The sequence below is a fragment of the Labrus mixtus genome, chromosome 20 (assembly GCF_963584025.1).
Source record: "Labrus mixtus chromosome 20, fLabMix1.1, whole genome shotgun sequence".
Taxonomy (NCBI): Eukaryota; Metazoa; Chordata; class Actinopteri; order Labriformes; family Labridae; genus Labrus; species Labrus mixtus.
The window spans coordinates 6,030,021-6,056,324 of record NC_083631.1 but is presented as its reverse complement, the minus strand read 5'-3'; the positions used below and the strand labels follow the sequence as shown (position 1 = coordinate 6,056,324).

General features: G+C 44.2%; 1 long non-coding RNA gene across 1 annotated transcript; it reads right to left on the bottom strand.

The window, feature by feature from the left end:
- Positions 1–4,383: 4,383 nt before the first annotated feature.
- LOC132954685 (uncharacterized) lies at positions 4,384–24,219 on the bottom strand. Its single transcript, XR_009665833.1, has 2 exons — positions 24,155–24,219; positions 4,384–5,303 (listed from the first exon to the last, which is right to left on the bottom strand). It is a non-coding gene; the product is annotated as an uncharacterized LOC132954685 (long non-coding RNA).
- Positions 24,220–26,304: the final 2,085 nt, after the last annotated feature.

The window sequence follows — 26,304 nt, the reverse complement described above, 5'->3', positions numbered from 1 at the left end:
ATCGGAGAACAACACAGAGCATGACAGCTACTTTACAGCTTATTTTAAGCCATTTTAATCAGACACAGCCATAAATAAATAAAAAAATAAAATAGACCGTGTGGACTCACGCATGGACTCACGCACGGACTCGGGCGCGGACTCGGCCGCCCGCACATCGGAGAACAACACAGAGAACATGACAGCTACTTTGTGTCTTATATTGTGTAATTTTAGTCAGATACAGCCATGAAACTCTGGATTTCTCCAGAATGAAGGCTGTCAGCGTTGTTTATCCGCGTGCTCGTGCATGAAGTGTACCGTGCTGAAGCACACCTCTCTGAAGTGTGCCAAAGCCAAGGAAGTGTGGAACTGAGCACGATACGGAGCGGTCACACTGGTCAAATGAACTGGACTTTAGCGTTGAAGCGTGCTTGGGCACGGTACGGATGGCCAGTGTGACCGTGCCCTGAGACAACGTCCATGTTTTATACAGTCTATGGATTCTGACTTCTATACTGTTATTCATACTAAAACACCAGACAAACATATGCATAAACTTACAGTCAACATGGACTGTATCAAATATTGGGCATAGTATCATGATGTCATCCATTGGTTTGAGGCATTATGAATCCCAACAATGGCAGGCTACATATTGGAAATGCTAACTTAGGCAACTTTCGGCTTCTCTAGAAACAAGCAGAAGTGGAGTTGATAAGAGCTGAGTGAATATCGTAGTGCCTGAAACATACTCAGCTAGCTAATCTTGCTAGCATATTCCAATTGATGAATAGAACACAATCAAAGCTGACGGTTCAAGGTAACAGGATTTATCAAAAGTGAAGCCTGGACTTCTGGTAGACAGCTACAACCTCCAAATTGTACCAGGCTGTAAACATGTTTATTCCTGCTGTAAAAATGGGCATTTTAATATTGAGCTGTAATCGGGATTCTCTAGCTTACTTGACAGTACCTATATTTAATATTAAGCTAATGCTAACACAAGTAGAAATAGTGATGTCTGCTTGGTTCATGTGTGAGAGAAGGACAAAAAGCAGTTTGTGTGTTATTGAGTGTGTGAGGAGAGCGAGTGGCAGACATGTCACCAGGACCATTGACTCCAGTTTAATCCCTTCCTGATGGCCTTTTCTTCAGGCGCAGATGGAGACTAGGGGCTCTTGACTTTTGACCTGCACCACTAAATCACATCAGTCGCTGACTTTGAGGGCCACGGGGCCCCGTACTCCGCTAGGCAGATGGGCAGCTGCCCACACACACACACACACACACACACACACACACACACACACACACACACACACAAGTACACACAATTGTGCAGTTCTCGAAACAATCACAGAGAAAAGGCAGAAACAGAAATGCTTTCATGCATGTATATGGACACTCTTTCACAAGATGACACAAATAAACTTCACACAAACAGGTCAATACACTTTTCTCACACTGACTCACTTTCATGCATTTGAAGGGACACACAGATCAATGTGCACACACACACACACACACACACACACACACACACACACACACACACACACACACACACACACACACACCACTAAACAATGTTCTTTTTTCTTTCTTTTCAAGTATTCCCTGTCATCTGTGTCCTTTTACTCAGCCACATCACACACTCTCTCAAGCTCTCTCCTACACTTTGTTTTAAACTCTTCTTTTCTCTTCCTCCTTTTCAAACTCTGCTGGTGTCCCTGTGATGTGGCTTCTCTGTTTTCAGCAGAATAAAACACAGATGAGGAGAGACAGAGAAAGAGAGAGAGAAGGAGAGGGATGAAGGGAAATGTAGACGGCTGAGAGACAGACGGACTGAGAAAGAAAAAAAAAAGAAAGAGAGGTGGAGGGAGAAAGGAGACAAGAAAGAAAAGAGTTGAGTCTTTTTTCAGTGTTGTTTTTATGTGGTGCAATATTTTTTTCTCTTTGCCACCCAGGACATCAACCCACCCTGTTATTCTTTGTGCAGAAACATAGTCCTAAACTATGGCAAACATGTCATTTACTTAGTTTCAATCAGTAGGGTTTCTTTCTGTAGATTGTGATTACTTTTATGTTTGGTTCACAAAGAAAACAAATATTTGAGGGGAATTTCCAGCCAGCCTGATAATCAGCGCACAATATTTTTTCTTTTTCTCGAGGGTTTCGGACCTGCAGCTGTCACGTAGTGTCTCAAGGAGCCTCGCACGGTGACAAACATTCAACTTTGAAACTTCGAACAACTACTTTGCATGAGAAGCAGGCGCGCAGAGTTGAAATGTGGGCTGGGTTCCCTCGCATCGACGTGCTGCTTGCCCACGCTGCGCTCCTACGGAGGTCCTCCTCACTTTGTTGTCCTCACAGCAGGCACCTGCATTCCTGGCATAGCTGTCTCCAAAGTTTCAAGAACAGCTCACTATCTTTCTGTCTGCCGCTCTCTCTCTCTCTCTCTTTCTCTCTCTCTCTCTCTCTCTGCTGAGACGTCCCTTGCCTTGTTGCCTGGAGACGAAAAAGAATGGGGACAACGTAGAGAGAGGGAGGAAAAGGGGGCCTAAGCAGAGGAGGATGAAAGAGGAGCGAGATCAGAGGAGAGGACAGGCCAGCAGGGGAGTGATGAAGTTTGTTTGGGATACTTTGGATTTTTACGGCCATTGTGTCGGGCCACATATCTTCTCTTTACTCCGTAGCTTTCAACTCAGGTTTTTGAAGGTGCTGGATAACATTTTCTTAACTAAAAATAGGAAATGCATGGTTTAGATTGCTGAAAATGTTCAGTTTGAATTGTACATTATTCCATTGTGTAGTCTGGCAATGTTGACAGGTGTCTTAATAAAATATGTCTTTGTGTTCAGAGCATAAATTCCATAGAAAACACACAAACTCATATGATTGGTTGATTACTGACCTTGGCAACACATAGCCTATCTTGTAAATAAGAAGCATTTTAATAAAGTCAAGATCCATTTTCATATTTTTCAAGGGCATTTAGCCATCCGCTTTCTGTGAATAACTCCTTATCAACAAATCTTCATACGACTGAAAGCAACAGATGTGATGAGTGGACCATGAAGCTTAAATACCAAACATGACCAGAAGTCTATGAACACCCAAACTAAATGTTGACCGTGGGTCTTCAGCCACAACCGTGCTTACAGGAGCACTCAGGGTGCGTTCGAATTGTCATTTTTGCTTAGGAAGGTTCCTAACTGAGTGAAATGACCCGGAAGCATTTAAGTGGCGGCCATGATAAGAGCCGTTCGAATTCTCTAAAAGCTAAGGAAAGGTGGGTCAGTGCTTCCTTTATAACCTCCTTTAGCATAAGATACACTGGACCGTCCTTTACCAAAGGAGATGAGATATGCCGCCCCACAATTCCTTGCGGCCGCAACATTTAAGGCGAGTCACGCATCTGACTGTTCACAAACATTAACAATGATCGTAAAATGACACAGATCAAGGGATAAAAAGATAAGAGACATTTTTAACCAGATGATGTTTTATTCAACATATTTCATTCACTTAAGAATGCTTTGTGCAGTTGTACATTTGTATGCTTAAAATATTATGTATATCTTGCATAAATGTAACAATTCATTTCATACAATCATATTTATTTTGATGTTGATTTCTGAGTGGACAGGAAGCTGATGGTTTCACTTTTCTTACTTGTAGCCTGGTAGTCTATATGGCTTTTATTTAAATCCCAACCTTGTGGTAATTAGGATTATTTCACCGGCAAGAAGGCACAGGGGAAAGTTTTTTAGATGATCTTTTTGTAGTCCATTTTCGGAACATTGTAGTTTCAACACGGCAGACCCACGTCATTAACCTCCGCCGGCCCGTCGCATTTAATGACGTCGCCTTGTGGAAATGTGGTCGGAGATCGCCTTTCCCTAAGTCCTTTATGAATTCTCCTAACATCTTCCCTTAACCTCATGACCTTTTCCCCGGGGTTAAGGTAAAGTGGATAGTGAAAGGAGATAGGAGGGACAATTCGAACGCACCCCACAGTCTAAAAGTGGTTGTAACCTTCAGGGCTGAGAAATGAAGCACACATACTGACGTTCCTCTAGTGGCCTCTGGGGGCTGGTTCCAAAAGTGAGTCACTCCCTATGAGATGCATATGAAAAAGCTGAACTTTACAGCAGGATTAAAAGTGTTTACTGCCTGGTACATTTCTAACTTCTATCTCTAAATAAAGGCATAAAACAGATCCACATATAAACCTTAAGGACCATTATAAGGATTTTAAAAAACGAGCATTTTACAGATTGTCTTACCATTACTATGTGTTGGCCAACCCATCACTCCTCACAAGGGCCATCATCTCATTCAAACAATAGTTACAGGACATTCAGGGACTTTGTTGGGAATAAGAAGACATAATAAAGATTTGAAGCAACACAGTTTATCTACATGTTTACCTCCAAGAAAATAGCAGGTTCGGAGTTGATTTCACTGTAAGAAATGCGCAGGAGAGGAAAGGCTCTCATGCTAGGATACAGAATGGCCAAACCTTTTTTTTAACTGCAAAGCAGCAGACAGAGTCATGATGTAAAACATACGCTCTCTACTGGCACGCAGCAGTGGAGGGAGTTGTTGTGAAGGCCTGTCATTTAGAAAACAAATCCATAACAAACTTCTTAAACTCGTGTTCCATGGTAACAGAACACACACGTGTACACACACACACACATGTCTGTTTACCCCTTAGCGCCATCTGAACCCATATGTGTGTGTGTGTTTGTAAGAGAGAGAGAGAGAGACACGGACTTTCCTTTCGGTATCTCAACATTCCCATTTCCTCCTTGCCTCTCTTTGTGCAGTCATCCTGGCTTATTTATCTTTCCCTCCTATCCCAAACACAGGAACGCTCTCTGGAGCTCTGATCTCTCTGCCACCCTGATGTGTGCACACACCGACCCCCATGAACCCTTTCCTGGCTCTCTGGGTCTCCTTGTTTTTCCCTCTCTCTTCCTCATTTAACCTCAACTCCTCTTCTGCATCTTTGTTGTTCCTCCTTGTTTGTGCTCTCAGAGTTGCTTTGGGAGCAGCATGGAGGTTTTTGGTTTTAATGTCCTGTGTCCTCCGTGACGTCGTCAGCTGTTGTTCTCCGTCACAGCGCCCGAGGTTTGCCTTTGAAGCCAAAGGCGGCTCGCGAAGACGCATCTGATGGCTTTTGGCCTCTCTTTCATTCGCCCGCTTTCATCCCCTCTGTGCAGCGACTGACATCAAGGGAGATTCCTAACAAGCATGTTATTCAGACAGCGGTGTCATGGCCACGGGGATGCACTGTTCTGTCTGAGGCCAAGCTGCACCGGAAGGCAGAAAACACAAGATCAAGACGCAGTTATATCTGGCATCAGCGTCATAAATATAATGACAGCAGACAGTAATATCATGGATCAACTTTCTGCATAATCTGTCCCCTTCAATGTGCCGGAGAACTCCACAGTAAACACTTAACACAGTTTAAGTAATGTGCGTCGCCAACATTAAGTTATTCACTGGTTACTCAACGAGCGGGCATTTTGACAGTCCCCATGTTGGTTTTGTTTGGAGCCAGCGTTGACCATATTTGAGCTGGAGATAAGCAAGGGGTTGGGAAATGCCAGTTTATCAAAGCTACACAGTCTGTGCAGCTAATTCATTCGCTGCTTGGGTAATTAACTATCGTGTTTTCAGTGGAAGTAGTTGACTGCCAATCAATGTTTATTTGTTAACTTGAGAAGTAAGGTGAGCTTATGGAAGTGGAATCAACCCTTTCTTGCTAACATCTCTGCAGGGAGGGCGTGCGGCGGTTAAATGACACAAACCAGGTCGCTAGCAGACTCCTGGTCATTGAGACCTCTCATACTACATACAAAATTTAAAAAAAATATCCTTACTTCTTTGTACTGGCCGCCACAAATAAATCATTTAATGAAAGACACTGAATGAATTAAAAAGCCAGCTGTCGCCATCCTCTTCCTCCTGGCCTCAGCCATTGTATCAAACCATACTGAGATGGTTGAACTTCTTTTAAGCTGGTTGATGTGTGAACTATAGCGCTGTATGCTCTTCTAGAGAGATGACCTCACTGCCGAAGTTCCTTAGTGCAGTAAACAGGAGATCTGGTTGCGCTGTGGATATGGAACAGATGCCATTCTCCCTGTTCAAAATGATTGTGCTATTAAATTAACCTTTGAAACTACTACTTTAAGGTGGAAGAGTTACACATCGTTGATTTTGTATGACCAAGCCAGGACATCATATGGATAACATCTTTGATTCGGTTTATAACAGCTTTAATAAAAAATACAACATGCTTCAAGGGCTGCTCTGACTGCAGCACTTTTAAGTATAAGTCACTGTGGTCTTTGCACGGCAGCCGCCCATGTCCAGATCACAGTCCTTGATAGAGGGCCGGCTGGATCAGCGGTGTGCCCACCCTGAATAAGGCCTCTATTGTTGGCTGCAGGTGTGTGTTTGTGCATATCAGTGGTACTTGGCAGAAGAAAAGGGAGCAAAGCAAGAAGGTAAGGGAACACCTTGAGTCAGCATGTGCAGGTGAGGGGTCAGGAGGGCAGAGGGTTGGTTGGTAAAAAAAAAAATCTCCGGGGAACAAATGGAGATGGGAAGATTGAAGGATTCTGCTGACACACAGGTGGGCAGGAGATTGGGCAGGAATAAATAATGGCTTAGCTGTGGTCCATTAGAATAGAGTGCTGTAAGATGTGCAGATTCTGGTCTTGTTTCTATCACAGTTCAGCACAATTTCGATCCAAATGAAGAACGACTTCAAATCTGTCCCCTACAATATCTGCAGAAATATTATGATAAACACAAGATGACCAAACTGAGATAAGTAGGAAATGTTTACAACGGTGCAGAGAAAAGAAAACAAGGTCAAATAACTTTGTGTAATCTACACGAGAATGTGTTGCAAAGTGTGCAGCTGAAACGTAGTAAGGGCGACCAGGAGGAGGAGGTGTTGGTGTCGGGAGGGGAGGGGGACTAATTTGAGGAGATGAGGGGTGACATTCATCCTATCTGGCCAAACAGGTCTGCTGCTGCTGCAGACACACACAGACATGAAGTGTGTGCACACATAAAAACACAGACACACACACACACACACACACCGGTAATTAAAGTGTTGGGTGACAAAGTGTTGCTTCCTCTGGCATCTCAAAGCTGAAGCCGCCATCGGACTCTCTCTCTCTGGTTTTGCTTTTCATTTTATGTTTTTCCCGTCTGAGTATCGGGTTGACTGACAGGCCGACTGAATGTTTGTCTGGCTGCCCGACTGATCAGCCGAATGACTGTATGACAACCTGTGTGACTCTTCCTTCTTTCTCTCTTGCTGCCTTTTTTTTCTCCTCATCCTCTCCTCTTGATTGATCTACATCCTTGTCGCCTCTGTGAACAATTAGAGAAAGCTGAGAGAAGAGTTTACGCTTCCTTAAAGGCTTAAGAATTTGTAGATTTTTTTTTTTTAAAAGGCCGAGGTTGTGCCAAGCCCCGAAGCCAGTGCATTCTCACATTTCAGCCACCAGGAATGGGCAAAGGTGAGACAAGAGGTAGATTCACTACAAAGACTTGAGTGTGTGTGTGTGTGTGTGTGTGTGTGTGTGTGTGTGTGTGTGTGTGTGTGTGTGTGTGTGTGTGTGTGTGTGTGCGCAGACTTGTGTGTGTTCAGTTTGTAATCCAACCCTGCCAGATAGCTCCAGGGAGAAGGACATTCTCTGTTGTTGTTTCCCCTCTCCTGCATTCCTGCCTCCTCTTGACGTGTGGCACCAGAAAGAGTGAAGCAGGAGGAGGAGGAGGAGGAGGAGGAGGAAGAGGAGGAAGAGATGTACCAGGTTGTTTCATGCCAAACTGATCGCCTTCGTGCTCCCACACACAAACGCATCACATTCATTCCAGAAGGCACCTGCTCTCATCAAGGCTGGAAAAGCACTCACCCAGACGCTTGCACACACACACACACACACACACACACGCCTGGTCTGCTCTGCCTCCTTTGAGCCACCTTCCAACCACATTGCTCCGCTGTCAGGACTCAGAGCAAACAAGAGTGTGCTCCCGCTCTGAAGTGAGAGCAAGTCTCTATTTTTGAGTACAGTGGATGATGATGAGGCCACACACACACAAGCTCTGTGCCAAGCGCTCAGGGCTGGGGGAGCCAAGAATACACGAAATAAAAGCAGAGCGCGACAGCAGGAAAGAGAAGGTATGCTCAGGTATTGTTTGGAGTGGAGCCTACTGTGTGTGCAGCCGATTCAGAAGTTTGTTACAAAGAGCAAAGAAACTCTGCTCCTGAGGGAAGCTCTACAGCAGCCTGCCTGTGCTGAATTCTAATATTAGCCGACTTAAGTATGTAAATACTCCACATGAAACCACAAAGAGAATTTATACTGCGAGCTCTGTAAAAATTAACTAATACTATGGAGCTTGTGGGGGAACATGTGTGACATTAAAGTGGCTGTGTAAAATATCTCAGCGTTTATAACCAGGACGAGATTTTAAATATATGGTGTGTATCCTGAATGCTTGAAAGAAAAAGTGTGTTTAAATCCAAACATTGATATATGATTTAATCCCAAAGTCCCATTAAATTATATTTATTTGGCCATTTCTGTATTTCTGTAGCACAAGATATACGTATACCCAGTGCCAACACTGATGCATACCTTTTAATACCACTGTTTTACCTGTTCAGCTCGCAGCTCCTATGAGAAGTTGAGATTATATTTTGTCACAAGGTCGGCAGGTTGTGCAGATCAAGATGTGAAATGAAGCTAAATTAAACAGGAGTTTAAAAATGTGTATATAACCACAAACCATGTACAATCCTGTGTTTGAAACATGTAAAACCATTCATTTGCCAGATTTATCCGTAGAACTAGCTCATGAGCCTCTCCAGGTTTAAGTAGATAGGTTTCCTGCACCACATTTAAGCCTTTTTCACAAATGCACACTTAAAAATATGTACAAAGTTTCAGTACAGACTGACCCTGATATCTTACTGGTCCGTGCACACATGCACCCCAAAGCGGGAGACAATCTGTGTTAGAAGCGGGAAAAGATGACGCAGAAATGTCAAACAAAGCAAAGGAAGTTTACACATTTTTGCATGTAGGTGGATTAAACCACAGTTTTAAGGCATGAGTGGTAAAGAGTCATACTTGCAAGCAGAAAGACTGTGAAGCAGCTTCTCTACGTACACAACAATCTCACTGGTCGTGTGATGCAAAAGTCATTACCTTGCCTGCTTGTTCGCAAAGGTATTAAAATGGGGAGTGGTTGAGTGAGAACCAGAGTTTAACATATTTAGTACATGGACTTTCCTCTTGCTAACTTGTTTGTCGATTGTTTTGTGATGCTGTAGGTCAACCAGAAGAAGGTGTTACAGTAACTAACTGTAAAAGGACATATCGCCACCTACTGTAGCGAAGTCAGACATCCATTCTCCCCTGGTGCTCGTATACAGGGACAAGGACAGTAGTTTAATTAAATGGCTTAATTGAACCATAGCGCGGCTCAACTGACAGAGACACAAGAACATACCCACAAACACCATCACCCTTACCCTAACCCTTCCATCGAGGGTTTACCTTCTCTCTCCCATTTTCTTCAATCAGCCAAAAAAGGTGATCAGAAGCTCACAAGAAGATCACTTTTTTGCTCTCCAACTCTCACACAATCAAGTCCGTTTCCAGACACATGAAAGTCACCACACACAGTGAAAATGTAACGAAGATTTAAGTTGCACGAGTTGGACAGCTTAAGAGATCCACAGCTTGGTTTCTATCTTAAGCCACTCTAGAAGTAGTAGGACGTGTAAGGTGCACTTTAATGTTTCTCCGTGTGTGTGTGTGTGTGTGTGTGTGTGTGTGTGTGTGTGTGTGGTGTGTGTGAAGCACTCTCTCCTACGTTAGCTAATTAAAGCAGAGCGTGCTGCAGGGGGTCAGGAGACGTGTGTGAAGCATCCCCGACGTGATTGATTGTGACTGTCAGGGCACTCGGCTGGGGGTCCCCCTGCGTCGGGGCCCCGGATAAAGGATTACACAGGCCCTTGGTAACCTTGGCTGGCTTTGTGTGCCTGGGTCCCGCATCAAAGACCCGGCAGGAGACATTAGCATTTTTAACGAGCGAGCCGGGCCCCATGCTGGCACAGGATGCCTGATCATTTTCATCAAAACAGAGCGAAGACAGGAGGAAGGCAGAGAGCTGAGGCCATCACAAGGAACTACAACCATGCAGGAAGTAAAAACACAAGAATACGTAAATATGGACTTAAAAGAATGATCACAACACATGCAGGAGCCTGTCTTCCCTTGGAGATAATATACATTAAAGACAAAACTTCACATCTCTCGTGTCTCTTTGACACATGGACTCATGACACTGTCAGGTCCTGAGAGTGAGACTCATTCTTACCACTCAAAATACTCTGTTTATTTGAGCTGACACAGCCATACACTGCAAAAAGGTGTAGCTGAGATGGGCCTTAACCCTCTTGACAAACATCTACAACGCGCCCACCTGTCTGTCAACTCAGCCACACCCCCTGAGTATGCAAATGAATGCATAACTTGTAGCCTTAAAATAACCCAAACAGATGATTTATTAAAACTAATAACAGTACAAATTTTAAGCTTAAAGAAATTAGCTTTTTAAATTAAAAGCGTTTTTTTAAATCAGCCAGAAAACGTGTTTATTTGTGCTGTAAAAATGGGCATTTTACCATGGAACCAAATGAGGTTTCTTTGGCCTCTGAAGCCAGCCTCAAGTGGACACTTTAGGAACTGCATGTTTTTTTTTTCATTAGCTTCCTTTTTGCAACACCGGAGGTTTACGCTTGGGTGCAGTATAAAAGAAGATTTTGAATTTCTAGAATCAGAAAGCGATTTAAATGCTCCTCTCTTACAAGACTATGACCAACAAATACGACATAAACATTTAAAGGTTGAAACAAACCTGAAGTCACTTTTTTTTCCAGAAACAGAACCAACAGAAAATCAGCTTTTTGTTTCTTAATGTCAAAAAAAGCTCCAGGAGTTCAGTAGGCTACATGTGTGAAAAGGGCTAAGACTCGGCCTTCTCCCCATCGCTTCCTCCTTGAAACCAAACTATCAGCAGCTGCAAAGTAAGGACGGGGCCCGATTTGTTTAAGAAAGTGCTCCATTTTCAATTAAAGTGAGACCTCTGAGTGGCCTTCAGGAAAAAGTTTTCATGAAAAGAGCAGAAGGAGGGGGAGATCGCCTGATCTGTGTGCACTTAAGTCTTTAACCCAGTTTCTTTAATAAGTGGTGGAGCTGCACATACCTCTCAGTTCTTCAGGAACAATGATTATAAAGCTGGTTGAAGTTTAAGAAAAGCCAAACTGAACAGAAAAGAAGTGAGAAAAACTCAGCAGCAAAGAAGAAAAACACCATGTAGGAAAGAAGAGCCACAACACCTTGAGTGGAGGATACATGTTCAAAAGCTGAGCAGCGCACTCGGAAACAACCCTGAAACATTTCCAACTCGGTGTCCAACTACATTTGTCAATTTGTTTGAGACGCCGCCACCATGAACCTCTAGGAAGTGATGCATAAATGCATGCCTCCTACCTTCTCTCTGGCTGAATTATGAGACAGCAGCGACTGGGGCAAACATATGCCACTTGCGCCATGTGACAAGCACATTAAATCTTCATCACAGGAAAAAGGCTTTTTATTGGCAGCTGCAGTTTGAACGCGGTGCCAAGAGGAGCCAGAGGAGAGAACAAAGGAGGAAAAAAGGGGAAAGGAGTAAAACATCATCAGACGTACAACTGAGAGTTAGTACAACTGAGCCTGCACACAGGGGCTGACAGGCAGCGCACAGAGGCAATGAACAAGGTGTATAGAAGTCATTTTCTCATCAATATAATCACTATCATGAATATCCTGATTAACATCAACATCTCCATATCATCATCACTTCATCAGTTCATCAGCGTCATGAGGGCTGAGATTTCTTTCTTTTTTTAAATATATTTTTGGGGCATTTTTTGGCCTGCATTAGACAGGAAAGCTGAAGAGAGACAGGAAATGCCGGGAGGAGAGAGTAGAGGACGACATGCAACAAAGGGCAGAGGTCGGACCCGAACCAACGGCCGCCGCGACGAGGACCTCAGCCTCCCCACATGGGGGTCTCAACACAGCCACCAGGCCTTCCAGCGCCCCTGTCTTGAGCTTTCTTTAAGGTGAGAAGAGACTCTGCAGATGGAACGGAGTTTGGTCCTTCGTTCTACCACCGAGGGACTACGGAGGAGAAGAGTCTAGCTAGAGACTTAGGGCCCTGTTGCGATGTTCGTTGCTGTTTTGTAAGCGAGCGACAGGGTTTGAATCTTCCTGCACAGAGTATATTAACATGATCAGGCAATCGAGTCCATTTGAACCTGAAAGGTTAGCTGGTCATCTATCATGACACCCAGGTCTCTAAGCAGACTTTGTGGGTATAGTTTGGTAGTGACAGTCAGATATTAGTCTGTGGTTGTGTTGCACCCTTGAAATGAACCAGTCAGAACTTGTCCGTCTTCACTTTTAGCAACTTTTATTAAAGAAAAATGCCCACAGCTTTACACAAGCTTCGTTTTCAGCCTACACACACCTCTGTGTCTTCTTCACTGAGCCTCTCTTAAAGGGCCAGTGTCTTAATCTTAAAAGGTAGGTAAAACACACAGTATTTACTGTTTACTCTCAGAAATTTAAATTAACTTAAATACTTCTGGAAATTAAATTAGTTTAACTAGACACACTGATATAACAAAATGACAGAAGAAAATATGAAAAAGCATTTTCAGCATGTTACAGTTGTATTAAGGGACTGGCTCAGGTTGAGCTGATTTTTATTTATTTTTTAAAGATTTTTTTTGGGGCATTTTGTGCCTTTAATGAAGAGATAGGACAGTGGATAGAGCCGGAAATCAGGGAGAGAGAGTAGGGAATGTCATGCGGGAAAGGAGCCACAAGCTGGACTCGAACCTGGGCCGCCCGCCCTGAGGACCACGGCCTCCATACATGGGGCGCGTGCACCAACCATTGCGCCACCAGCGCCCCGCGATCAAATTGAAAACCAGGTTAGGTACCACCGTCTAGTCGAGCAACCTTTGATATTTCCTATTTCCTCACTGTTGTGTGCGTCTCCTCACTGACTCCTTCACAGGATCAAGACGGCTTGGGATAAACCCTAAACTCCGTTCCTTCAGTGCCTCAGATGCAAATTTGCCACAATAGCGAGGTTAGCGGTTAAATCTCTGCCTGTGAATAGTCTGGCGAGAGACTTCCAAGACTTAATATCCCTTCAGAAGTCTATTATCTCTGCTCGGCAACTTGCATCACAACAAAACACACACTCCCAAACACACAGAACCTTAAAGTAAACTGCAGTACTCACATCTGGCACTTTTAAATAAGTTATCAGCAGCTCGGCCGAGTGAAACAAAGAAGGCTGTTTATTATGTCTTTATGAGCTGTTTTTCTCATCCTTTTCTTTTTGGTTTATCTTATACACACACACACACACACTCAGCTCCCCCAGCTTTTCCTTTGAGGATGACGTTTAGATATGGACATCGTTTGATGTGACTCATCAAAGCACAGATCTGGGTGTGACAGGAGCGTCTCCCGATATTTCCCCCGGCTCTCCCGCTGACAGCCGAGCGGACACGCAGTCAGGAGCCAGGAGGTGACCACTGGAAACTTTTCATTTGATCAACCGATGGCCGCGTACGGGGGGGGGGCGCTCAGTTCAAAACAGAAAGGATGTGATCGTGGCAGGATGCATATGCAGAGAAAAGGTTCCCTGATGGGCTCCACTCTGCACGCGGATCATGGAGGTGCAAAAGGACATGTAGGTGTGTCAGAGCTGTGTGTATGTATTGGTCTTTTTTTTTTTATAACATCTGTGCTGGTCTGCACCCTCTCCGGAGAGAAGAAAGAGAGAGAGATGAAATGAGAACAAACAAGTGCAGGAGAAGAGAGGCAGCTCTCAGCAGTATACCGCCTGTTGGACTTTAAAGAGCAGGAAAGAGATTGCTCGGCCTTCTCTCACCTGTTAGCTCCAGCAGATAAGGAGAGGCAAACTGAAAGACACGCGAGGGACAGACAGAAAGAAAAAATAAACCGAGAAGCCTGTGCAAGATGATAAGAGTTAGAAAAACTCTAAGACCCATTAATGTTTCAAGAAACCACGAGCAATGTTCATGTTCAACCAGTGCAGGATTCTTAATCATGCTAACTGGAACTGAGACTTTACTATTGCATACTTTGGGGGCCGCGTTCTGTCTGCGCTGGCGCACGTCATACCCCACTGGATCCATTTCTGTCACAGACACTTTAACTAAAGAACAAAGAAAGATTCCAAATGAAATCTGGAGAGTTTTTCATGCATTTCTCAGTGGATAGAGACAGAAATAAGCGAGAGAGAACGAGAGCGAGAGAGAGAGAGAGAGAGAGGAATGACATGCAGGAAAAGAGCCACGGGTCAGATTTGAAGTTTGAACCAGGCTGCCCACGTCGAGGACTTCACCTCTGTACATGGGGCATGCTCTCTAACCACTTGGCCACCAGGGTCGATTCAAATGAAAATCTTGTGGTAAAAAAATGGTCCTGTGCACATATTCAAGCTATAGGGGTCGAGAGGTACAAAATCATGCACAAAGCAACACAACGCTAACACAGAGAGTATCTTTACAGCAGAGCCATCAGCGACAAGTTGAACTGTGTTTCCATTTTGTAATCAAAGTGTAAATCTGTGACGAGTGTTCCTGACTGAAGCGAGTGAAGCGTGTGCTAATGGTTAGATAGACGGTCATGAGCCGACTAGTTAGCCATGCTGATGGTGCTAAATGAAGAAGAAGTGATGCACATACCGACAGAACACCAAAGTTAACCAGCGTTCATCGAATAAAACTGGCTTCAATCCTCGTTGTTTACCACGTCAAACATTTGCTGGACTTCCTCAAAGGGAAAGAAGTTTAACTGAGGGACATCGTGTTCAGATCAGTTGTCTGTTTTTGCCACATCAAAGGCAAATCCATGCTTTAATGAACGCCGCCCCACGCCTTCGCCCGCTGCTCCACCCGCTGCTCCACCCGCTGCTCCACCGTTAATGTGGCTAGTGTGATGCGTGGTAATGGCAGCGGCGTTCGGTTGACAGGCGGCGCAAGGGCAACTTTAGCTAGTTAAGCTAAAGTGCTGAAATGACTGCAGAGTCTACAGCTGCAGTTCAAAGCCTATCAGCTTTTGAATCTTAACAAGAAAGAAAAAAAGGGCCCTGTGCATAGGGAGAGAGGGCAGAGGCTGCCTTAGATCTTCAACCTCTTTGCACATACGCACACGCACACGCACACACACGGCACAGGCAAACACACACACACCGACTTCAAAACAGAAACATTAAAGGGCACACAAACAATCACATCAAGACACACAGCAAGAGCCACAAGAGTGCTGACACACAAATATACAAAAAGCAAACAAGTTCAGACGCACACATCAAGAAATCGGCAAAACACACAAACACACACACACACACACATTCGCCACATGAGCCCTGTGTTCCTGGCTGGCCAGCTGTGGGAGGTCACACAGACATGACAGTCGTGCTATCGGGCCAGCATTAAGGCCTGCCGCTTTAAACACAGCCGTTTGAAGTCACACCAAAGTCAGACACTAGGATCTCTCATCTCCCATCTCCCTTTTAACACTGCAGTGCCGACATTTCACTCTGCCCCTCTTTTCATGCTCCCGGCTTTGAATTCTGCCTTTTAAAAGACTAATTTTAACTTCTTCAAGGCTGGAAAAAAAACAGGCAAAAAGGCACGTCGTTAAGATTCTTCCGCCTGACAGGTTTTCTTTTTCAGCCCCGGTAACGACTTTTCAAAGGTAGCAGCCACCAAAGTAACGCCGCGCCTCTGATGTTCTGGGCCAAGAAACCCCGAGTCAGATCAAGCACATATATCCTTCTTAAATCATGTTTGCATGATCAGGACACCAGAGAATCATGAGACAATATTGTCAGTGAAAGTCCAACAAATTACTGACATGTATGTGTTACCACAAATTCTCTCTCGTTATTCCCTTCATCATTCAGATATGAGGTCACACAATCATCTTTTTTTACAGTCATAAAACCAAAAGTCTAAATACTCAAAGGGGCTGTTTGTCTGTTTGGGTGGCTTGTGACCAATCTGAGTGCGATGGTGATCTGATGTTCCCATTTAAAGTCGGTTAGTTTAGTCATCTACCGGACATTCTGACAGCAGACTTCAGAGGACTCGCTTGCAGAAACCAGGTTAGACTGTACACAGAGTTTAGCAAATGTTCACACAGCAGCAGGAGGGTCCGTAAAAGATGCTTTAAAGCTGTATGTTTGCACTCACACAAAGTGACATTTGAAGGAATTAGTTCGACTTTTTTTTCCCCCTTGTCTGACTCTAAAGCCCGCTTTGTCAAAGGGCGCCGTGTAAAATTAAATCTCAAATAAGTGATGACAGGCTGAGAGGTTTGAGGTAATCACAGAACAAGTTGAGATGCCCTTCCATTTGCTTTGGGGTTGGAACAGCTAACTTTCTTTGGTGTGTGTGTGTCCTAACCAAAAAAGCCGACACACACACACACACACACACACACACACACACACACACACACACACACACACACACACACACACACACACACACACACACACACACACACACACTCTGACGCCCCCTCCACAGCCCTCCTCTGAAGCTGACCCAGTCTAATTTTTCTGTTTACTCCACTCAGTGTTTCGCAGTTGAACAGATCAAACGTGCTGCAAAGCTGTGGGTTTGTTTACTCCGGCTCTGACCTACGCCCAGCCAGGGACGCACAAGCACTGCAGCTTCTTTTTCCACATTTGGCGTTTCTTTTTTTTTTTTTTTTTTGCTTTTCATCTGGATCACAGCCTCCCTCCCCCCCTCCCTCCTCTCCCTCATTCCTTCCTCTGATGCCTTCCCCTGCCCTCTTTGCCCCCTGAAAAGTTTTGTTCAGCTGACACCAATAGTTTTTGCACGTCTACATTTTACTTTCCACATGTAAACCCTATCCTAGAATAACCTTTTGGCTTCCTCTTTTCTGCACCTTGTGGAGTACAGAGGCTGAGAAGGGCATATGTACCGCGAGGGCTCTAAAGATTTTGATAAGCATAAAAAGATGCAACTTCTGAAATGATTCAAATTCAAAATGATAAAAAATTATCTAAAGAAATGTGCTGCAAATAAAACACTGCTGCCGGAAGCTGCAAACCTGCATTAAATCTGTAAAGGATGCAAACTCTAAGAAGTCACACAAACCCCCAAAACATAGCACAAGAGAAATAAAGCATATCCAGAGGTTCTCCAGGCCTTTAGGGTGTGATAGATTAAACATCCTTATTTTTGACAGGGGACAAAAGGGAACAGGCACTGAATTTACAGAATTTTTTTTTTTCTAACCAGTAAGGGCAAAAAAGTCAGCAGCACAGCACCTCCATGGACAAGCTGCAAAAAACAGAAAGCATGCAAATATAAAGCACATGAAATAAAACAAAAAAACAGCCGTCCTGTAAATGAAAAATGATCTTCAGAAAGCCCAAACAAATGCATTCACAGCAAACAAGCAGCAAATACATAAACAATGCAAAGTCCAAAACATTTAAACCCAGAAAACAAATGAAACAGAACATGCTCTGTGTGTTTCTTACTTTGCATTGTTTCTAGGTTTGCAGCACAGTTGCTGTTAATGACGTTGTTTCAGCTTTTTGCAGCATGATGCCTCTGTACATGGGGTGCAATCTAACGGCTAAAGGCCATTGGCGCCCCATGCTTTTGTCGATTTTCATGCCTTTTTGAATTTGCAGCCTGATCTCCAAATAAAAAAAAATCTCCTTGCAGCATGTTTGACCTTGTCAGCCACCGTAGTGGCACTTTAATCTATAGTCACCCTCCTCATGACTTCTTTCATCACATCTATGAAGTGGGTTTTTTTTAACTCTCGTCCTCTCCTTGATTTTTCCCTGCCTTCTCACACGTTCCCTGATATCCTTTCTAATTCTCCTCTTTGAAACAATTCTCCTCTCTCTCTGCGCTCTCCCAGTCACGCACAGCTACACGCTCTCCCTTGCAAGCAAATGCACTCACATGCACGCTCACACGTATGCTGGAGTAGGCTGTGTGTGATGTGAAGCCAGGCCCGCTCCTTTCCCAGGCAGGCCAGCAGGAGTGAGGACCCCCGGCTCACAGCTCACCTCCCTCCACGGCTCTTTTCTTTCTCCTTCCTCCCTTTCTTCTTTTTCTCTTTCCAGCAAGGTGAAGGCCGAGGACGGACGGATGACATCACTCAGGGGGAGTCCAGGAGGAAGTTAAACTGTACTGAAACCAGAGCCAAATAAGCAGCAGGTATGATTTTGTGAGGCCATGTGGTAATCAAGTAATGGTTTTGACCATAGCCTTCACTGCCCTTGTGCTTTATATTTTACCAGCATGGATCTTTTCCAGGTGTAGTGTCATTCTTGGATACAGGATTAAGACAGGTTTTTATTGTAGTTTCTGCAGCTCAGGAAGCAGCATTATTTAGAAAATAAATATATTTATTTGAACGTCCTTTTCACCTCTCCTGTCTAACCCTTCTGTTTTATATCAAGACTACTGATTCTGTGTTTTGCTTGAGCTGCACCTGTGGCCTGCAGTGTTGTGCTAGCAGGCTAATGTTAGCACACTTTGGTTAACTCAGCTTCAAATTGCACAACAATTGACACAGAATGACCGTGATCTAAACACACTTACATGACATCCAAAGAAGCAGTGAGTATGTTCTTCGTTTCTCTAGTCTTTGACTAAAACAGCTTTATACTCAAGGCCATCCCTTCCATGGAAACATGATGTAAACACGGCTCTGACAACAACACAGCCGGCGGGACTCGAGCTTCTCACTCATTGTAGACAGTCATAACTCAGAGAGACATTTACACAGGAGATACTTCTGCTGTATTTATGTGTAAAATGTCGCAAATTCTTGCTTTAATGCTCTATTTCACTGGTCTGTCATTCCCTGATAAAAGCTCCAAAAGTTTCCTTGAAAAAGTTACTTAGTTACTTATTGTAGGGAATTTGGGGGGGCAGGAATTTTAAATTAATTCCCATTATATTATCAAGACTCCAAGAACACATGAAATTAGAACTACAGAGGTGATCTATTTAGTGTTAAATAGTTTTAATGGATTTGTATCAAGGATCATTTTACCACAGAGTGTATTACATTTAATCACTGGCCTTGCTTCGTGGCCTTTTAGTGTTTTGAGGGTGTTTGTGAATATAAAACAGCTCATTACCCCGGAGGCTTTGGAGTTACGTGGGTGTTTCTTGTATGTAACGGACTGAAGGAGGGCTGTGGTTTGTGTTCACGTGGTTCACAGTCTAACTTTACCGCATTCTGTAGTGAACTCAGCCCGGAGGCATCATGCTAATACGCTCCCACACAGTTACAACCAGCGAAAAAAAGCCTGATGCAGGACACTGAAGACATAGAATATTACAAAGGAAATGGTATACATTTGTAATACGAGAACGTCCTTGAATTCTCTGAACTTAAAGCTGTCTTTTCCTCGTCTGATTTTTGCAGATAAAGGAGTGTGAGGCGGATGTGATGTGCTTTCTCTGTGTTTATCAATGGCGCTTCAGAGCATACATATTGTTTCATAATCAGCTGGATGTTTGGATTGTAGATGCAGGTTAGAGTAAAGAGAAGCCAGACCCTCCATCTCTGCATGCAGCGCCCCAAACAAGAACCACATGTCCCAGTCCTGGTTCTACCCAAACTTCCCTCTCTCCACCCCGTCCTCCTGCTACAGACTACAACCCCTCACCCTGGGAAACAACGTGGAGGCTCAAAGATTCAAAAACACATGTGGTTAGCCATAAAACTTCACATGCACTCTGTGTACCCTAAATCCCCCCCCCCCCCAACTCCAGCCCCCAACTCATCCAACCGACACACACACACATCGACCTACGCCGAGGAGAAAAGTCACACAAAGAGGAGACGTGGAAACAATGGGATGAGAGGAAGCAACATCAGGCAACAATATGAGCTGTCTGTGGTGGGGAGCAAAAACAAAGGAGTTTTTTTTTTTTAAGGGGGGGTGTTGGTGGGACAATGGCGACAGTCAGAAAGAAGGGGACTGCAGGCTACCATTCCTGCACGGGCCCTGAACAATGCCCATCCTGTGGCTCTGTAGGGCGGCGCTGAGCACTGGGTGAAATTCAAGACAAACGTAAACACCAAAGGAGGACAATGGTGATCGCTCCCCTTACAAAAGATGCTTTTCCTTCAGCTACAGGGAGGACACACACTGAATCCCCCGACGCGCCACAGCCAGCCATCAGACCGCACGTCCTCAGCAACCTTTGAGCGGCAAAGCATCCGATGCTGTCACACTACACCGGTGGAAGATTGAATTTCTGGCCTGAACGCCAAACCCCAGTCTTCTTCGTTTCCCAAAGCATTTGTGAGATACATAATCTCTGCAAATTCCTGTGCTATGTGTTACGGGAGGGAAATATAATGCCCTTTATTCTGTCAGTATGTTGGGGGGGAAAGTATGCTTTTGAAGATTTGTTCAGCCTTCAAATATTTAAGTCTCATATGATAGTCATAAAGGCTCTTGCCATGTAAAAACAGAGACAATAAAGCATGTCCTCTCTAATGGTGTGCTGTGTAACAGTTTCTCCTGTAATGCATATCGAAGCCCCTTTTACACAAGCACAGGACTCTAAAAAGGTTTCCCAACATTGTACAGGAAAAGTAAGTGAAGTCTGTATAAAGCCAGGGAGAGCCGATGTGTGACCGCACTGATAATCAGAAACAAGCGAGTGGGTGAGTGGGTGATGACACTGTTCAGTTTCTCTGCTTTAGGCCGCACATACACTGCACGGTTTGTATTACTGTCATGGTTGAATGTCGATTCACACTTTACAAGTGACTCGTTTAAAATGCACAGCCAAAGTTCACAACGAGAGTATTGACAACTGCCAATAAAGTTTTCCATTGAAAACTCCCACAGACTGAAATCAGATCTGTGTTATTCAGCTGTCTCATGCACAGCTTGAATACAAACACTGTGAAAAACTCTCTCTCTCTCTCTCTCTCTCTCTAACACTCTGACACTCTGCGCCTGAAAAAACACACGCTAACTAGCAGCTAAATCACAACCGATATTCCATCGTTTCTCTCATTCATATATTTCTGGATAGGAGGTGGGAAGACACTTCAAATGGACGTGTCTGCTGTTGCCATGGTGATTTCAGACGCTGTCTGCCAGTTTGTGCAGGTGCAATCATGAAGAAAAAAAAAAGCCCTGAAGTTGGTGGAATCAGCTCATGGCTCTGCTCTCACTGTGCCAGAGTGTGTGTAGTTGCATGACATTGTAGCTGATCAGGCTGTGATTGGCCCTCGTGGCTACCTGCACGACAAGCGTCATGCAATTTGAGTTGCACAGTGCATGCCCTGCCTAATATTCTTTACAGCATGCCTTAGTGTTTGGAATTTATGTTTCATAGGATATACCGTATATCAGATTAAAACAGGCACCGTTAAAGAAGGCTCCTCCTCTTACTGAACACTTTACCCATGTGAACCCCCTCCCTGAGTCCATCAGACACTGACAATCTCCTGCTGTGGGCTGCATGTTGTTCCAGAAAGTACCAGAGCCTTAATGTCCTGAAGTTGTCAGGAGTTCATGTGCCGACGGTGCTTTAGTGAAGCCTTCATCTCTCTCTCTTCTACTTAATGAGAGCAGTCTGGAGGCTGCAATAACAACTCTCTTAATATCATTTTGATGGATAGGTTCTGCGTCTTCTTGCTCGAGCAGATGTCATCAAAACATGTCAGAGAGTTTGGCACTGTAGTTGATTCTGAAGAGGTGAGAGTGTGCCATTGGTTGAAGCCGAGTATCAGGCAGTAAAACGTCCACTGATTGGTCACATAGTAGGGAGATCAGCTACCGCAGTGGCGCCTGGCCAGGTTCCAGACGAGGCCCCCTGGTCGACCACAGTCCCACGGCTGTCTGGGTCGATGCCTGTGTGGAACAGCTCGCATAGCTGATCCAGGGTCCAAATGAAGGGGTTCAAGCACCCAAAATTGGGGGTCTCATTCTCTCATATCCGTCTATGGTGGAATGATTGGAGTGTATTTAAATGAGGTTGAGGTTCGCGGTGACAGACAGCAAGTTTTTATTCCCATGGCCTCTATGCTCGGCTCTGCTTTGGTTGCATTTTTAAGGATCCATGTTAACCTGTGATATTTAAACATGCATATCAGTTGCTCTTTCTTCATTTCTTTTCATCAAAGGCGGTCAGTGTCAGGTCTTTTGTTCTCTGACAGTCCATTTTGGGAAGTGAGCATTACAGTAATGACCGCACACGGACGTCACAGCCTTGCCTCCACCATTCAAAGCACATCTGTGTGATCCTGGTTCCACTTCTTGTTTAGGTTCCTGTGAGCCCTTGTTCACAGCCAGAGCCTTTGATCTGGCCTCATGTGGGCGGGACAGGTAACAGACGTTGGATATCATTGGGGGGGGGGGACAATGGCAGGCAGAGGTGTGGGCATGAGGGGGGGTGCCGAGGGGGCAGGTTGGCACAGACTCGTGCCAATTCATTACAGACCAAAACTGACTTCATAAAGTGGTCACCCGTCAGTGCAGCAGGTTTCTGCCAGAGCTCCTTATACAAGACGAGGATCCTCTGAAAAAAAAAGCCCTATGAGTTCAACATAAAGTCAAAAAGTTTTGTGCAATTATTGTATTTGTCTTTGGCTTTCAGGGTGCTTCTTGGACGTACAAGTTTTAAAGAAGTGTGCTCGTCTGTGATTATGTTAAGGTTGGATTACCAATGTAAGAAACTTCCCTCGTCCACAGATATTCAGTGGACTCCTGGAGTGCTTCAGGTCTGCTCAGTGTCAGTATTTAACTGGACTACTTGCTAACTTGTGCAGGAGTTGGTACTTCTAGGTTTAATATCAAAAGGGAGCTTCACAATACATACTTTGTCCACAGGGGGCGCCAGTTTGGCCAATTAAACAGTTTTTCTTTTACTCAAATCCAGTCGAAAAATCGTCCTTTAAGATTTTAACGATTCAAATTGTAGGTTTTATCCAGATATAAACCAGGATTAGATAAACCGTGCTAATGTGCATGTGCAATCTAGACAGTGAGAAGGAGTTAACATGCAGCTTTTGATGATTGAATACAAGTAAAAACCCAACACTGGAGACTTCTATTGGTTTTGAAACAGGCATCATAATTGTTTGATTTTTACCATCACATTTTAATTTCTGGTATCTTGTTGATCCGACCTGTAACGGACTGAAGGAATCCTCTTGTAGAAAACGTTTTGTGTCTCAGTGGGAATATTCCTTCTTAAAATAAATTAATTAAAGGGGAAAAAACTTTTTTAGCAACCTTCAAACGGCCCTGAATCTGAGCCCCAACCTTAAAAACCCCCCTACAGGTTTGAATAGCAGTCTAAAGTCTACCTATCCCAGTTCTCCCTTCAAACAGATGACCCCATCTAAAATAGCCCCCCATACAAAGAGGGGTTCACAGGGCCTTCTGACAGAGGAGCGCCGCTCACTGAGAGCCTCTTCGTTGTTAAGAGTCCAAAGGATGGCCTTCAAGTGTATGCACTGACCTTTGCTGATGAAAGGCCTGAAAATGGTATTTTAACAATATCATGATGCCCTTTCAATATGAAAGGCAGCATAAGCAACACTCTTAGCCAAAGGGACTTGAAAGGAGGCAGGGTGGCAGAGGAACGCGGTGTGTCAGAGTGTGTGTGAAGATATCGGTGAGCGTGTGTGTGAAGCTGGAAGCTATTACACATTTAAATTAAATAAGGACTCTTGTAAGGAGGCTTTATGGAGACTAGTTTGAGCTCTTTTAACCGCTTGCACAAAGCTCTCCGCTGATGCTGCACGGAGGAAAAGACTCGTAAATGAAAATACACGTGATGTTTAATTTGTCTGCAGACAACAAGTCAGACTAAAGGCCCAAACTAAAATGGAACTCATCGCTTAAACGTCTTAAACAGACCTTCTTTGTGCTATTAAACTACATTTTGGTCCAAAAAAATGAACATTTGACTTACCTTAAGGCTGTGTTTCTGGCTGTTTTTTTCAGTATTTACTTTTCTGTGCTGCACCACTGCTGAGCTCACCTGTGTCCACTTCTAATCAAGAGTATAGAGAGAGACAGAGAGAGAGAGAGACAGAGAGAGGAGAGAGAGAGAGAGAGAGACAGAGACAGAGAGAGGAGAGAGAGAGAGAGAGAGAGGAGAGAGACAGAGAGAGGAGAGAGAGAGACAGAGAGAGGAGAGAGAGAGAGAGAGAGACAGAGAGAGGAGAGAGAGAGAGAGGAGAGAGAGAGAGAGAGAGAGAGACAGAGAGAGGAGAGAGAGAGACAGAGAGAGACAGAGAGGAGAGAGAGAGAGACAGAGAGAGACAGAGAGACAGAGACAGAGAGAGGAGAGAGAGAGACAGAGAGAGGAGAGAGAGAGAGAGAGACAGAGAGACAGAGACAGAGAGAGGAGAGAGAGAGAGAGACAGAGACAGAGAGACAGAGACAGAGAGAGGAGAGAGAGAGAGAGAGAGAGACAGAGAGAGGAGAGAGAGAGAGGCAGAGAGAGACAGAGAGAGGAGAGAGAGAGACAGAGAGAGAGAGAGGAGAGAGAGAGAGACAGAGAGAGAGAGACAGAGAGAGAGAGAGAGAGACAGAGAGACAGAGAGACAGAGAGAGGAGAGAGAGACAGAGAGAGACAGAGAGAGGAGAGAGAGAGAGACAGAGAGAGGAAGGAGTCAGTCATCCACTGGCGCCTGTTTCCTTATTGTTAGTTATTCAGGCTCATATTGTGAAACTGAAAGAGTAGTTAAGCTTCTCTTTGGTCAGTTGTTAGATATATTTTCCTCTTCACTTATCCCTTCTTTCAGTTTAACCTCCTATACTTCACTAGTTTTATTTTGAAATGTTTTCCCCCTCATGCCCTTGTCATCTCAAGGTATGTAACACCTTACGGAATCATCAGTATGGTTCATTATGTCAAATGTGTATTCATCCGCTGCTGTAAATAGTCCCCTACAGATTGTTTTAATCCTGTTTCAGTCACGTTTGGGAAAACAATGTAAGTGCCGAGTTGAGGACTGAGTGCCGTAGACAAGGCAGGGACATATTGAAAGCGTGACCAACACATTGTTTTGGCCAGGGTACGAAATTACCTTTTTGACTCAGCGGCCGAGGTGGCAGGTGGATTAATAAATTCACCTGCCAGGCCGATTTTTTAAACATAATAAGTTGTATTTTTGTTTCACATACACACACAAAAGCCCTTTGAAATTGAATTTCCAAATAGAAAATCTCCCCCGCATTTGGCACTTGGCAGGTGTTCATTTGGGACCCTGGTTCAGGCTATTTAGTTTTATCATGAGATTTGTTGAAAAAAAAACAAAAAACTGTATATCATTAATATCAGATTTGAAATCAGCAATATAAATACTATAGACGCCTAGAAAGCTGCTGACAACATTGATCAAGTGACTGTGTTTCAGCATCATCTCTCATCTTTCATTCACTTTGTACCTGATTTTTTTCTACTACTTAGGACTGTGGATTTTATGTTTTCAGATTTGCTTTTTATACCTTTATGTAGAGACAGGACAGTGGTATAGAGACAGACACCGGGGACAGAGAGCAGGTAATGATGTGAAGGAGCCACAGGTCGGATTCAAACCTGGGCCACCCGCTCTTGAGGACTTTAGCCTCTGCACATGGGCACACACTAACTGCTTGGCTACCTCTGCTTGTGACCTTTTTAAGTCCAATTTATATGAAATTTAAGGCCAACGTCACAGAATTAATGGAATTACTCAAATCTGTGACTTACATTAAGGCAGTGGTGTGTTTTCATCCTCTCTGTGAGTTCATATCTTTTCACCGGGAGCTTAATTGAATCTTCCTGGAGGACCTCATCTCTCTCACACACACAGTGCATGAGGTGCCACAGGAGGCCAAACGGTTAACTGTGCAAACAGCTGCATGAAATGTACTTATGGCACGATTTGCGAAATGTCTCATTAAACAACACTTACATACACTCCTGCTTACGCTACATCACGGAGGCTCTGGTGGCCAAATTAATGCTGCATGTTTTAATTTCCAACAGGGAGTAAATTAAGAGCTGATAATGGATGCAAATCTGAAGGAGATTTCTCACTGGATCCAAGGAGCTGCACTCTCCACAGCAGG